The following is a 14,213-nucleotide window of genomic DNA, read 5'->3' as shown; positions in this document are numbered from 1 at the left end:
GCACTCTGTAGTTAGTTGGTGGGGCTTTACACAGAACCTCACTGAGTAGATGTTCTGATTCCTGGGCGCCCTTTAGAACCAGAGAGGTAAAGTATATAGACTGTTAAGGCTTAGTCATTGGACCAAACTGTTAATTTTAACGGGAGGAAAGCCAATCCTCACACTGGCACCAAAAATCTAGCCTATTTTCTCTATTGTTCGTAGGGATCTTTTTCTCCAGATTAATTCTATCTAATTTCATAGTATAATTAACAGAGAAGACCCATTCTAAAAAAGAGGGGGGAATGTCCTGTATCCATTTTTTACATACTTTCTTCTTGCCAACAAGATCAAATAGAAAGATAACTTATTCATCCATCTAGGGAGCGAATCATATTCTGGTAATAAGCCAAAAAACACTAAAAGTCGGCTTACCTGAATTTTGAAACTCAACATAGCTCCAATACCTTTAGTTACCTCTTCCCAAAAGAACTGGAGCATGGAACACTCCAGAAACATATGGATGTCATCTGTTTCTGGGAGATGGCACTTCGGACATTTAGGCAGTGGACCTTTCGAAAACTTCGCAAGTTTATGTGGAGACCAGTACACCTTTTGGATACAGAAGATATGGTTCCATTTCAAATATGCCGGCTGAACCGTAGCATACAAAGTGTCAAGAGATACTTGCCATAAATCTTTTTAAGATGGACATCCGGCAAGCTCTCTCCCCACACCTCCGTCGGTAGATCAAATTCTCCTTCCTCCAAGGCCATTATTAGCCAATAAATAGTTGATAACTTCATCTTTTTCTCGGACTTTTTCCACAGAGCATTTTCTAGTTCATTTTTTTTGCCCACATCCAGACCTATACTCTGATGCCAACTCCTTATTTGGCAGTATTTGAATTTTGAGAGCCTATTATCTGTAAGAAAGGAGAGATCCTCCCATGATAGCAAAGACTCCCCTGAAACCAATTGACCCCAGCATCGAATTCCAGCTTTTATCAATGCAGTAGGCAAAGAGTCTCTAGTCCATCCAGGTGAACCCGGAGCATTCCAGATAGGGGCAAGAGCACTAAAGTAGCTGATCTTCAGAGCTTTCCTAACCTTAGCCCACGTACCAGCAAATTCTCGAAATAACTTTAGTCGCACTTTCTTGAAGAATCTTGGATCCCCATATTTATATAAGAAAGACCCTCGATTTTCATTCTGAACATCTACAAGTATTGTCTTAAACATTGCTCCTACATCTGACTCGTATGGAATATCTAAGAGAAGTTTCCCTCCAGTTAGTGAGAGAGCTCTAGCATATAGAACTAAATCTGGTACACTTTTAAAACTTTCTGCAAGCGCATTGGCAGGACGCGCTCACCGGATAAGGAGAAACCCGTCTTGAACCCGACTCGACACCGGACCTCGCCGCACCCGCTCCGCGGGTGCCGCATCGCCGGAGGCTGTGAGGATCATCTGCTTGGACTCCACGGGGGAAGCTTGCCGTTTGCATCTTTGGCTGAGGGCTGCAGGGCTGCGAGCGTCAGGGACTCCGTGACCCAGGAGTCCCTGCTAGACCGTCTACCACTTCCGGTCCGCTCTCCCTGGCGGCCCGCCCACCGCCCACCTGAGGGCTTCTTAAACCCCTAGCCTCAACACCACCAGTGGGACACTTTTAAAACTTTCTGCAAGCGCATTGGCAGGACGCGCTCACCGGATAAGGAGAAACCCGTCTTGAACCCGACTCGACACCGGACCTCGCCGCACCCGCTCCGCGGGTGCCGCATCGCCGGAGGCTGTGAGGGTCATCTGCTTTGCACTCCACGGGGGAAGCTTGCCGTTTGCATCTTTGGCTGAGGGCTGCAGGGCTGCGAGCGTCAGGGACTCCGTGACCCAGGAGTCCCTGCTAGACCGTCTACCACTTCCGGTCCGCTCTCCCTGGCGGCCCGCCCACCGCCCACCTGAGGGCTTCTTAAACCCCTAGCCTCAACACCACCAGTGGGACACTTTTAAAACTTTCTGCAAGCGCATTGGCAGGACGCGCTCACCGGATAAGGAGAAACCCGTCTTGAACCCGACTCGACACCGGACCTCGCCGCACCCGCTCCGCGGGTGCCGCATCGCCGGAGGCTGTGAGGATCATCTGCTTGGACTCCACGGGGGAAGCTTGCCGTTTGCATCTTTGGCTGAGGGCTGCAGGGCTGCGAGCGTCAGGGACTCCGTGACCCAGGAGTCCCTGCTAGACCGTCTACCACTTCCGGTCCGCTCTCCCTGGCGGCCCGCCCACCGCCCCCAACGCTGGTATAATTAGGCCCATCCCTCCCGCAGCGCGGGACGCAGCCCGGAGCAAAGACCGGGCTAAGAGCGGGCCGTTTGAGGCCGTTCGAGGACGGCAGCGGACGGCCCCGGCCCATAACCCCTGGCCTGCTGCGTTACAAGTAAGATAGGCGAAATTGTGCCCAAAGCGGGTTTTGGTCTATGTGTATTCGTACTGACTAACAGGGCGGATTATCTAGTTATCATCGCACTTGTATAAATAGTATACCCAGGTCCGATTACAGAAGCTGGTGTTAACTCTGAAATCATGGTTTTAAGATCTGGTAAAACTCGCAATGTCCAAATCCAAACACCCACAGGAGTGGTATCAGGTCCATTAGACGCTTTTATCACTCGAGCCACGGGTATCCTGGAAAAAGAAATTGCAATGGTGGAAAAGCGTCTTTCATTAGATTTAGTTAGCGGCAAACGCTCTTCACTAGGTAGGTTGGCCAAGATCCCCAGCCCCGTGCCACCTGCACAAGCACACGCAGCTTTTAATTGTATACACCTAGACACCACGGAAGCTATTGTCCACATGGATAGCGAGGGGACAGATCCTCCCGCTCACACCACACTTTTTCCTAAACATCCCCTGGACGACCATGAAGTAACAGGAGAAATTGAAACTCAGGATAGCCATAACACCAAACAAAGTTCTGACACTGTCGATTTATTCATCGACTCACCCAAAGTAGATTCTAATGTTCCAGTTCACACAGATCTCACAGGTATAGACAAGGGTTCTAGGAAAAGAAAACAAGACTCCAGTTATAAGGGAGGGAGAGAACCCAAGATGCCGAAATTAAAAGACCCCGTTGGTAATTTTACATCGGGATCAGGCCATCCAAGCGGAAATCAATGCACAAATGCACTGACTAATACCCTATGCCCCTCCCTTATCTCCTTAGGTTCCTCAAACCCATGCCCAACATGCCTAAGCAGTGATGATTCCCTGCTGGCAAAGATAGAGGCTTTAATGAAAAACCTCCTATCACCTGTCTTGGAGAGGACTAGATTAATGACACTGCAAATAAACTCTCTGGAGGCAGTAGTTAATGCGAACTCTGCAATACTATTGTCCTTATCAGACATAGATTCCGGGTTGGCTAAACACTCCCACTTATCTTCAGCCCCAAAAACAACTATTATTCCACCTAGTCTCGTTGTTAACAATCACAATCCGCCAGGGCCAGTAATAGATAACTCTAACAAAGGGGGTGCTCATAAAAATTCTCCAAGCAAGGTATCAAAGGCCGCGCCCCAACGCTCCCATATGACAAAGCCTACGAATAAAACCCCGGCTAGACGCCAATCAACCAAACCACCCCCTCAGGTAAAACCCAATCCAGCCACCCATAGCCTCCCACCCCATAGGCCCCCAGCAAACCAGCAAAATACTCTAAATCCCCCGGCAAAGAAACAACCCAGGCATCCTACGCCGCGGGTCGATATCCCTATAGAGGCAACACCTTATACCATGGTGCTGACCGGCGTAGCCCCACTGCCATCTGGCAAAAGGGAGACCCATGACGACCTGCGCAATAAGGTTACCTTTTGGTTGAATAAAAACAGACCCCTGCCTCCATCCTCGCCAACAGAAATCCTATTTGTAAGAAGGGTTGACTGGGTGGGCCAGGGCCCTAAGGATTTGGAGGGTGATTGTATTTTAATATCGTTCAGGGACTCCTGGGTGGTGGATACAATCTGCCGAGAAGCTAGGTTTGCCAGACAGGGGGACGTCCAAACTTTAGATCTTTCCTATTTTTATCCCCAAAGACAGGCTCACTTCCAAAAGGCCCCCAAACAGGGACGAACCATCACTAGGAACTACCCCATGACAACACATCTACAAATTTTCCCACCACTATTCAACCGCTTTGGCCCCCTGTCTGATTTGGAGGTCATTGATTGACTCCATAAATCACCCCAAACACCTGAACCCGTAGAAAATGCCGACCCTGGGGTAGGGGGTAAGAGGCAGGGTCAGGCGCCCACCCAACTCACAGTCATGGTAGAGGAGTGTAAAAGGGTCCCAGCACCAACAGGGAGGGATACATCATCTTCGAGGGAAGGGGGAACCTCTTTGTTGTTGATTGAACATAGTTTTACGGGGGGGTCTGAAAATGGGCTGGAAGCTGGGATAGGACAGGATACGTTTGTAGCCTCCGAGGTGGTGCCCTCCTCTACGGTATCTACACCGGAAACTCTTGCCCTAGTGTCCTGGAACATTGCTGGGATTAAAAGCCGCATCCACTCTGGTGACTGGCTTGAGTTCATTGATAAATATGATGTCATCCTACTCCAGGAAACCTGGGCTGCCGACCCAATTTTCAAGCAGGGCTATGTAAATTTTTATAAAGCAGCCACTCGAAGTGCTATTGGGAACACCAAAGGGAGAGCCTCTGGGGGGCTACTGATCTGGGTGAGACAATCTCTGGGTTACTGTATCACGGAGATAAGTGTACTAAACCCGGACCTCCTTATTGTTAGGCTGAGAAAGACTGACCATCGGGACTTGATCTTGTTAAACATATATGCACGAGGCCTGCCAGGTGGTCGTACGCCACCGCTGTTGGAGGTATTAGAATCTGTTCTGGCAGCCCTCGATTGTACTAATGTCATTTTGCTTGCTGGGGACCTAAATTGTTGTTTCGAACCCCTGTTAGACCCTGGGGACTGCTGGGGTTCAGTGGAGGACATTGTATGGGGCATACCCGACTTGCTGACTGTTAAACCAGTACCTGCCACAGAGGCGGCGGTGAATTGGACGGCCTTTTGTCTTAACAGTGGCTTTCGGGCCTGTAATGGTCGAACTAAATCAGACCAGGGAGCCGACTGTACTTTTGACAACGGGCTAAGAAGAAGCCGCATTGATTACATCCTGTTGAAAGTAGTAGATTGGTCCCTGATGGTAGATATGGAGATAATTCCCCGCCCAGAAAGTGACCATAATCCCTTGACCTTGCAATTAAAATTGCCAGGATTTGCAAGATTAGAGGAACCCGGTATCTCTCAGACGGGGGACACCTACCTAACAAATGATAGGAAGAGGGTAAAATGGTCCAAAATTGAGGGGGATGAGCTACTGAGAAACAAGATTACTAGCGTGGTTAATAATACTCATAACAAAATGCTGACCCACGCTGAGTCGGGGGACAACACTAGAGAAGCTGACCTCATTTTAAATCTCCATATTCGTTGTTTTGATGACTTAAAAATCCTGCTATCGCAACCCTGCCGACAGGGAAACAACACAGCACCTACTCGTCCCCATAAATGGTACAACAAAAAATGTAGGGAAGCGCACACCGCTTTGGTTAAAGCTGTTAAGTCTCGGAACATAAGTTTGGTGAAAGCCGCCAGGTCATCCTATAGGAAAACACAAGGGGAAGCTAAAAGGGAGTGGGAGGATAAATACTGGTCCGACCTCTTGGAAGCCTCCATGTCTAACAACCCCATTAAATTTTGGGAAATAGTCAAGTGGGGGAAGGATCCGGACGGACGCATCCCCACAAACCATGTGCCCCCCAATGAATGGGTGATCTTCTATGCAACCCAGTTCCGTGCAGTAAACCCCACGCCACAGAGTACATCAGAAAAGACACCCCATCCCACCCAAAGTGAGACTATCACTTTCACAGAAGGAGAGGTTGAGCTCGCATTAAATCGCACTACGCGAGGGAAAGCGCCAGGTATGGATCTCATACCTGCCGACTTGTTTAAAGCTAACCCCGCCCTGTGGATACCATATATTGTCACGGTGGCAAACTCCATAGCTGCAGGTGCAGGCATACCTAAATCTTGGAAGGGGGCGGAGATCCTGCCGATCTATAAAAAGGTCAATAGGTCTAATCCGGGTAATTACCGCCCGATTAGTCTTATTGACTCTATACAAAAACGTATTGCTCGCATGGTTTTGGGCAGGGTCCAAGGATGGATTGAGATGGAGGACATCTTATCCCCAATGCAGGCGGGCTTCAGATCGGGAACCAGCACCATCGACCAGGTGTTCAGGTTCTGTCTGATCTACTGGAAGGTGGTGCAGCTTGGCGGCGGTACCATCTTTGCAGCGTTCATCGATCTGAAGTCCGCCTTCGATCTTGTACCGAGGGAGAAAATGTGGGGAGTCTTGAAGACCCTAGGAATGCCAACAGAACTGCTTGATTTGATAATCAAATTGCATAAGGACAACTTTGCAAGGGTAAGATGGGGTGGACAGGGCCAGGTGACAGAACCCTTCCCAGTCACCCGTGGTGTCCGCCAGGGCTGTGTCTTGGCTCCTACCCTTTTCCTATTGTTCATTGACCAAGTGGTAAAATTCTTTGAGTCGACCCCAACCGATGCCCCCATGCTGGCAGGACAGCGATTCCCAATGCTCATCTTTGCTGATGACACCCTACTCCTCTCCAGAACACGCAGCGGACTACAGCGGGCTCTGGACCGCTTTGAGGAGTTCTGTGTCATCAGCGACCTTAAGGTGAATGTTGGGAAAACCAAATTTATGGTGCTAACCAAGAACCACCCTGTCCGGAGTACAGTTAGTATGGGAGGAGTCAAACTGGACCAAGTAGAGAACATGACATACTTGGGGGTTATGCTAGATAGTCGCCTGAAATGGAAAACACAAGTTGATGCCCAACATCTTAAGCTTGCCCGACTTACTGGCTGCTTACTCAGTGAGCAAAGGAAATCCATTACCAAGCGGGTCACACCAGCTCTCAAAATTTACGATGCAAAAATCAATCCTGCAATTCTATATGGTGCAGACCTGTGGGGCCACAAGGATCTGACGGGCCTGTTTAAAATACAGTGCAAGTTCCTCCGCAACTTGGTAGGCTTGCCACAGTCGTCCCCCTCAATCCCCCTTTGCTTGGATTTAGGATGCCCTCCAATAAACGAGATGGCCAGATTCAGACTGGTTGCCTTTTGGAGGCGCCTTTGGACCTCGCCTGACCTTATCCTATTTGCAAATGGGGTAGCAGAAGTTAGGGCAATTAGTGGATCGGAAAAAATTCCCTGGTTCCGAACGGTCAAATCCATCTTGACGGATATGGGCTTAGAGCACCTTTGGACATCCCCAGCCGCCAGTATTTTCCCAACTAAACAGGCATTTAAAGAACTGTACTGGTCCACGCTCCGCCTGAACAGAATAAATGCCTCCTGCTCTACTAATCTTACTGGTAGGTTTCTTTGTTTTAAGTTGGACCCCACACGTGAACTTTATTGGGACACGATTTCCAAATCCTTAGACAGGAAACTTTTCCACCAGTTCCGGGTGGGCACTTTGCCGTTGAATACCTTCACGAAAAATTGGTCCTCAAACACCACGGATCAATGTAAATGGTGCCCAGGCCAGAAGGAAACAGAGGGCCATTTTCTGTTTGCTTGTCCCAAATATCATGAACCAAGGGTCAAATGGCTAAAACCACTTTTCCAGAGCCTGCCCATAAGAAAATCAGAAGAGGCTATCTATGTATTAAAAACTAACACACTGGAAATTATTACAGTATGTATAGCCAAATATCTGGGCTGGGCGTGGATACTCAGGGCAAAACAATAGTTTAAATCTGGATAGTATGAATTTACTAGTAATCCTATTCCCCCTAAGGAAAATTTGTTTCAGGATTGTCTACAAATTGTTTAATTCTTTTTAATGTATGTGTATTTAATGTCAATCAATTATTGCTTGTAATATTTGTCTTTTATGATTCTTTTAATAATCGAAATAAAGACTTTAAAACCTGACCTGAACTAAATCTGGTAAACACAAACCCCCCTTGTTCTTTTTCCTACGTAGCTTCTTCCACGCAATTCTGATCATTTTGGAGGCCCAGATAAAGGAGTTAAAAGCAGACTGGAGAGATCTTAGACTTTTTTCATTAAATGCCAGCGGGATATTTTGCAGAATAAAAATTAACTTGGGCAGGAGCATCATTTTTATTAAGTTTACTATGCCAATTAGCTTTAGAGGTGAATAAGCCCAGGTCGACAGGGAAGATTTCATTTCCTTAGCAACCCTTTGCAGATTTAATTCTGGGATCTCAGGAATGTTTTGACTGATCTGTATTCCTAAATATCTGATTGTACTCTTAATTGGAAAAGAACATGTACTCAGATTCCATACCATACACTCTGTTTTTGTGGCGTTAACTTCGTAACCTGAGATACTACCAAAATTATTTGCTTCCTCGTATATCAAAGGGATCTCTGAATTCGGGTCTGAGGTGAAAACCATTAAATCGTCGGTGTATAACGCCACCTTCCTGTCCCAATCCTTGAATTCAAAAGATATTATGCTTGGGTTCAGACAAATTTTTTTGGCAAGGGGCTCGATGTATAAATTGAAAAGCATCGGAGATAGGGGACACCCCTGCCTGGTGCCTCTCTGGATTTTAACTGGTGCAGACAAATTTCTGTTCACTAAAATTCTTGCCATGAGAGATTGATACAGCAAGGAAACAGTTTTCTCCTAGATTATATAATATTCCACATTTGTAAAGTGCACAATCACCCGTAAGGGTCTCTAGGCGCCGTCGGGAAGATTAAACAAGCTATTGCCCAGAGTCACATGGTGCTGGGCTAATCTGCCGCCATTGCCGGGGATCGAACCGTGATCCCCAGACTCCAGAGTCAGTCGCCCTAGCCGCGGCGCCATACCTCTTCTCCTTTAGTATATGGTTTAGATAGACCCAGTTGACTCTATAAAATGCTTTTGTTGCGTCTAAAGTTATTATAGCTAGTGGACATTTATAAACAGTTACCATGTCTATTGCCCCTATAAAATTATAAGTAAGTTCAGTTATGCCTCTACCCTTGATAAATCCTTTTTTTATCCCTTCTGTAGAAGGTCATTTGCTACCCCATTTAACCTTTCTGCCAATATTTTTGTGTAGATCTTATAATCACTATTGAACAGAGAGATAGGTCGATATAAGTCACAAGATCTAGGTGACTTTGAAGGCTTAAGGATCAGGGAGACTGTAGCTTTATTCCAAGAGGAAGGAATATTACCGCCTTTTTCAAAGATATGGGCAAAGAGTATAGTCAGAACTGGGGAAAGACCATCCTTCAAAGGTTTATAAAGTTCCGGAGGTAGCCCATTGGGTCTGTGACTTTTCCTGTTTTCCCCAGATCGATAGCTTTCTGTACTTCAGCTCTGGCTATCGGAAGATCCATATTCTGGGCCATAACATCTGAAATCTTCTTAATGGGAGTACAGCCCAACCAATCATTAATCTCATATGTATGAACATCCAGGTCCTATATACTTAATTAAAATGCAGCTGAAAGGCCATAGTAATTTCAACTGGAGTCTCAAGTAAGACGCCTGAGTGGAGGAATTTATTTCTGTTATAGTGCCTCGAGACAGATCTTGTTTGGTCTTCCACGCCAGGAGTTTCCCGCAGTTCTCCCCATAATCAAAGTGAGCTAATTTGCTAGCCTGCCATTTACTTTTCAGCCTTGACTACAGAAATACCGCTAGGTCTGATCTTAAAGACTTTAACTTCTCTAACAAAACAGGGTTCGAGGGTACATTCTGCTGGACATTTATGGCATTTTCTACTATTTGAATCTCTCCTTCTATTCCCTCGATTGAGAGGGGAAGAACATGGCGGCTGGCATGTAGCGGGTCGTGGAGGCAACTAAGGACGGGAGCTGAGAAATATGTGCGAGCAATTGAATGCCTAAAAATGCTGATTTAAATGTTTTTGGATGTTTACTTGCTAAAGCTGTAATATTTTTACGTACCGGACTGGACTGCTTGGATTGTTTTGGTGTTCTGCGTTCGCGTCTCTGGTTTGTCGTCTGCGGTCTCTCACCTTTCAGCAGGGTGGAGATCCGCGTTTAAGGTCCCCGGAGGAGCTGTGAGGAAGGCCGGAGTGTTCCGGTTGGCTTGGTAGGATGTCGGCCGAGGCCGTGGATGTGGCTGTATCAGCTGAGTTGAGGCAGGCTGGTGAGGTTCCCGTGATGGTTGCGGCGGGGGCCTCCCGAGCCTGTGCGTGCAGTGGAAGCCATTCTGGGCACGCGCTGCATCCGAGCTGGGTCGAGGGAGGAGAGCGGTTGCAGTGCTCCCCCTCCAGGGAGGGAGGAAGGAATACAGCTGGTAGAGTACCAGCGGAGCAGCGGCCATCAGAGAGAGCAAATAAGGAGTTTTGCAGGAGGGCTGTGTGGGGGTGTGTGGGTGGAGATATCGAATATTGCTGTAACTACTAAACTGCTGTGGCTTGGTAGTAGGAGCAAACCGGAACAGAAGAAAGGCTGCATGTCGGCAAACCTATCTCGGGGACAGTCCAGATACTCGCTTAGGAGCTCTAGGTCAAACTCATTGACGGTGGCCTTTCGAGAAGGATAGGGGGCTGAGAAGTTATATAATACAGGCAAACAACCACAATCAGCCAGTAAGAAAGCAGCACTGCAAAATAACAGAACAAAAGGCACAAAAACAGAAGTCAGAACAGTTAATAAAAGGAGGTGTGCCCCGGTGGTTAGAGATCCACACAAATTAAACCCCTCACAAAGAAATTATTTTAAAGTTACTCCTAGCACATTAGTTTTAAATCCCTCCGAGCGACCAAACAGTCTGGATCTAACTTTGGATTAAAGTGGTGTGCTTTCGGAATTTCCTACTTGGAATAGGTTTCTCCCTCTTGTGAACGAGGTTGAATCGGTGACTCTAGAGATGGAGGATAAGCCTTGCAGTGTTGTATCTGAAACAGAGGGAGATTTGGGTAAAAAAGCTGAGAGGGCAGGTCACAGTGATGATCAATAACTTTCAACTTCAACTTCAGAGGGACAGGATAACACTCATAAGCAGGTTTCCACAGACAACAGTTTTGGGGGCTCTGGTAGTAGAAATCAACAGAGTACTATGTATGATATGTAAAAAACTATGGTAAAAGAAATGAAAGAGAGATTTGCCACCTCAGAAAGTAATCAACTTGATATTAAGAAATCGTGTGAGAAATTAGAAAACAAAATTGATTCACTGGCAATAAGGACATCAGCTTTGGAGCTCTCGGTAACGGAGTTAACTAGCCAGATGGAAGAAAATAAGAAAAACATAGCAGCACTAAAAGAGAGGGATTTAGAAATGCAAGACAAATTGGAATAACTGGAGAATTCTCAGAGGAGGAATATAATACGTCTGCTTAAAGTTCCGGAAGGAGTAGAAGGGTCGAACATAAAAGAGTTTGTGGCAAGGCTGATAAAGCGGGCTACTCAAGTTGAATGCTCAGAGGAGGTACTAATGGCAGATATCCAAAGAGTTCACAGGGACCCATTTAGGCTTAACCCAAATAAAACAAGTCCAAGAAAAATGTTAGTACATTTCTTGACATACCCCTTGAAAGAGGAAATATTGAATAAAGCACTTAAGAAAAACTTCCTGACAGTGGATGATATTACATTTCAGATTAGGTCAGATGTCTCGGCTATTACAGCCTCAAGGCAATGGGAATTGGGCAAACTACTGGAACCATTTAAAAAAACGGGGGCCTCTGCTCAATTAAAATTCCCAGCTTCTCTAAAAGTAATGCATAATAACACCATGAACATTTTCAGGAGAGTTGAAGAGGCCGAGTATTTTTTGCAGTCCATTTCAGAAGGAGAACAGGCATTGGGTTAACAGTAGTACTCAGGCTTTAGGTGTTAAAACAATATATATATATATATATATATATATATATATATATATATATATATATATATATATATATATATATATATATATATATATATATATATATATATATATATATATATATATATATATATATATATATATATATAAGTGAAGTGTAAATAAGCTCCTGTCCTAGGAAAAGGTGCCCCAAAGGCCAAAGTAGTGGCCATGAAGATAGTAAAGGACATGCTATTTTTTGGGATGAAGAAATAATTGATAAATTGAGAACAGAATCGGAGGTCTTCTTTCAAATCAATATGGGCAGTGCTCCTACCCATATATTATGGGATGCATATGTTTATTTAAGGGGTCAGATTACAACCATTCAGATAGCCAGACAGAAAAAATATAACAATATGTTTAAGGTTTTGTGTATTTTCTAATATTTGAATTTTTACTTCTTCTCTAAACTATGTTTATATAAAATAAATGTCTGATGCTGTTATAATAAGTCTTCTCAAAACATGTCTGCAATTTCGAAGAACCGTAAAATGTCAGGTGTTACTATTACCCAGCGTAACGATATTCAATTCATTTACAGCCTTCAAAAGGATAGAAGGCTGAGTAAGCCCTGTGAGGGTTCACACCTGTGCCTTGCAAATTACCCCACTTGTATTTGAGATTTTAACATTGACAGCAAAGACAGCAGCATTGCTCCAATACTGCTGTCTTTGCTGTCAATGAGTACACATTTTCTATGCCAGACTTGAATTATTATTGAACCACTGAAAAAAAAGTGAAAATGCTAATAAAAGACAGAAAATGAATCATGTGAAAATGGAATTTGTTTGATGGATTTTCCCAAACAAACATAATACATATTAAATGAGAGTATGGGATAATTGACCACACCATACTCGTTCAATTCAAGTTTACAAATTTGAATTAGATTAAACTGATTTAAACATCGGTTAATTTTGAGAAACTCCCATTTTTTTATTTCCCTTTTTATGGTATGTAAATAATGAGCACACTATTTTTCTCTGCTCTTCCAGCAGGGGTAAGCACAGTGAACTTGTAGCTGTGAAAAGCTATTCAGCTGCAGAATTTAGCAGATGTTTCCAAGCTTCATTAAGGCTCATTACAACTTGTCATGTAACTGGAAACTTATTTTTCCAGTGATCTGTGTACGACTGTCAAGATAAAAGTCAGTCTTAAGGCATATCTGAAAAGAACAGAAGCTTGCACGTATTAAAAATACATCACTAACATATTTTAATTAGCTACATTAGACCTTAAAAGTTTCACACAGTTTCTTCAAGCACAGGCAAACCTATGACTTGGGGAAATGTATTTTGAATTCAAGTGCTAAGCTTTCTGCCTAGTATGTTAAGATATTATTATAAATACATTAGGCCATTGGCAATGGCGCCGGGCACCAGCCGAGCACTTCACACACCACAGGTAAATGGAAAAAGGTTTAAGTAGCATATATAGCACACTTCAACACAACAGTGGATAGTTTAAGTTTACTGGAGCACGGGTTTGTGTATTGATCACAAGAATAGGGTGTCATAACTTCAATAATCATTCAAAGCTTATAGCGTTAAAACAATAGTTTTGTCTGTATATCAGTTGTCCTGGAGAGGGCTAATGCAGTGACCCAGTAACGGTACAAAGGGCTTCATTGAAAGCAAGGAAAATACCACACACCACGTGGCTGGACAGCAAAAGACAATTCTAACTGGGCTGCAGTGGGACCTCCCCTCCCCCCACATCACTGGACCCCGAATCTACTGCACAGGCTGCAACAATAATAGTTCGATTTCTGTACTAATGTGATTTCTATAGCAAGTCATAAGTGCTCCTTTCGGTAGCTCTGAAGATGGAAAAGCGGTATATTAACGCCATTGCCTCATATTTTACAATTTGGACAAATTTAAAGCTGTGTTATAGAACTCCACGATGCGATTTAATCAATCACAATATGGACAATCAGTGTCATGTTAGCCTCAGTGAAGTCTTGGTGGTAACTGCATGCACTAATGAAGAAAAGAGCACTAATTGGGAACCTCTTCAGAATCCAGAACCAACATTGCACGGTTTATGCTCTGGAAACTTCACTGCATTGGTAATCCAGTGTATATACCTTGCGTGTGTTAGTTTAATCCAAGTTGCCCTGTATATAAGACACACGAATTATAAACTTCTGCAGTCACCTGTGCAAATGTTCTAATGAATGAAAATGTTCACTAACATTCATGGATAAGTGTAAAAATATTGATCTCATACTTCAGCAC

The sequence above is a fragment of the Lissotriton vulgaris genome, chromosome 3_1, assembly GCF_964263255.1.
Source record: "Lissotriton vulgaris chromosome 3_1, aLisVul1.2, whole genome shotgun sequence".
Lineage (NCBI taxonomy): Eukaryota > Metazoa > Chordata > Amphibia > Caudata > Salamandridae > Lissotriton > Lissotriton vulgaris.
Note: the sequence above shows the minus strand (reverse complement) of the source record.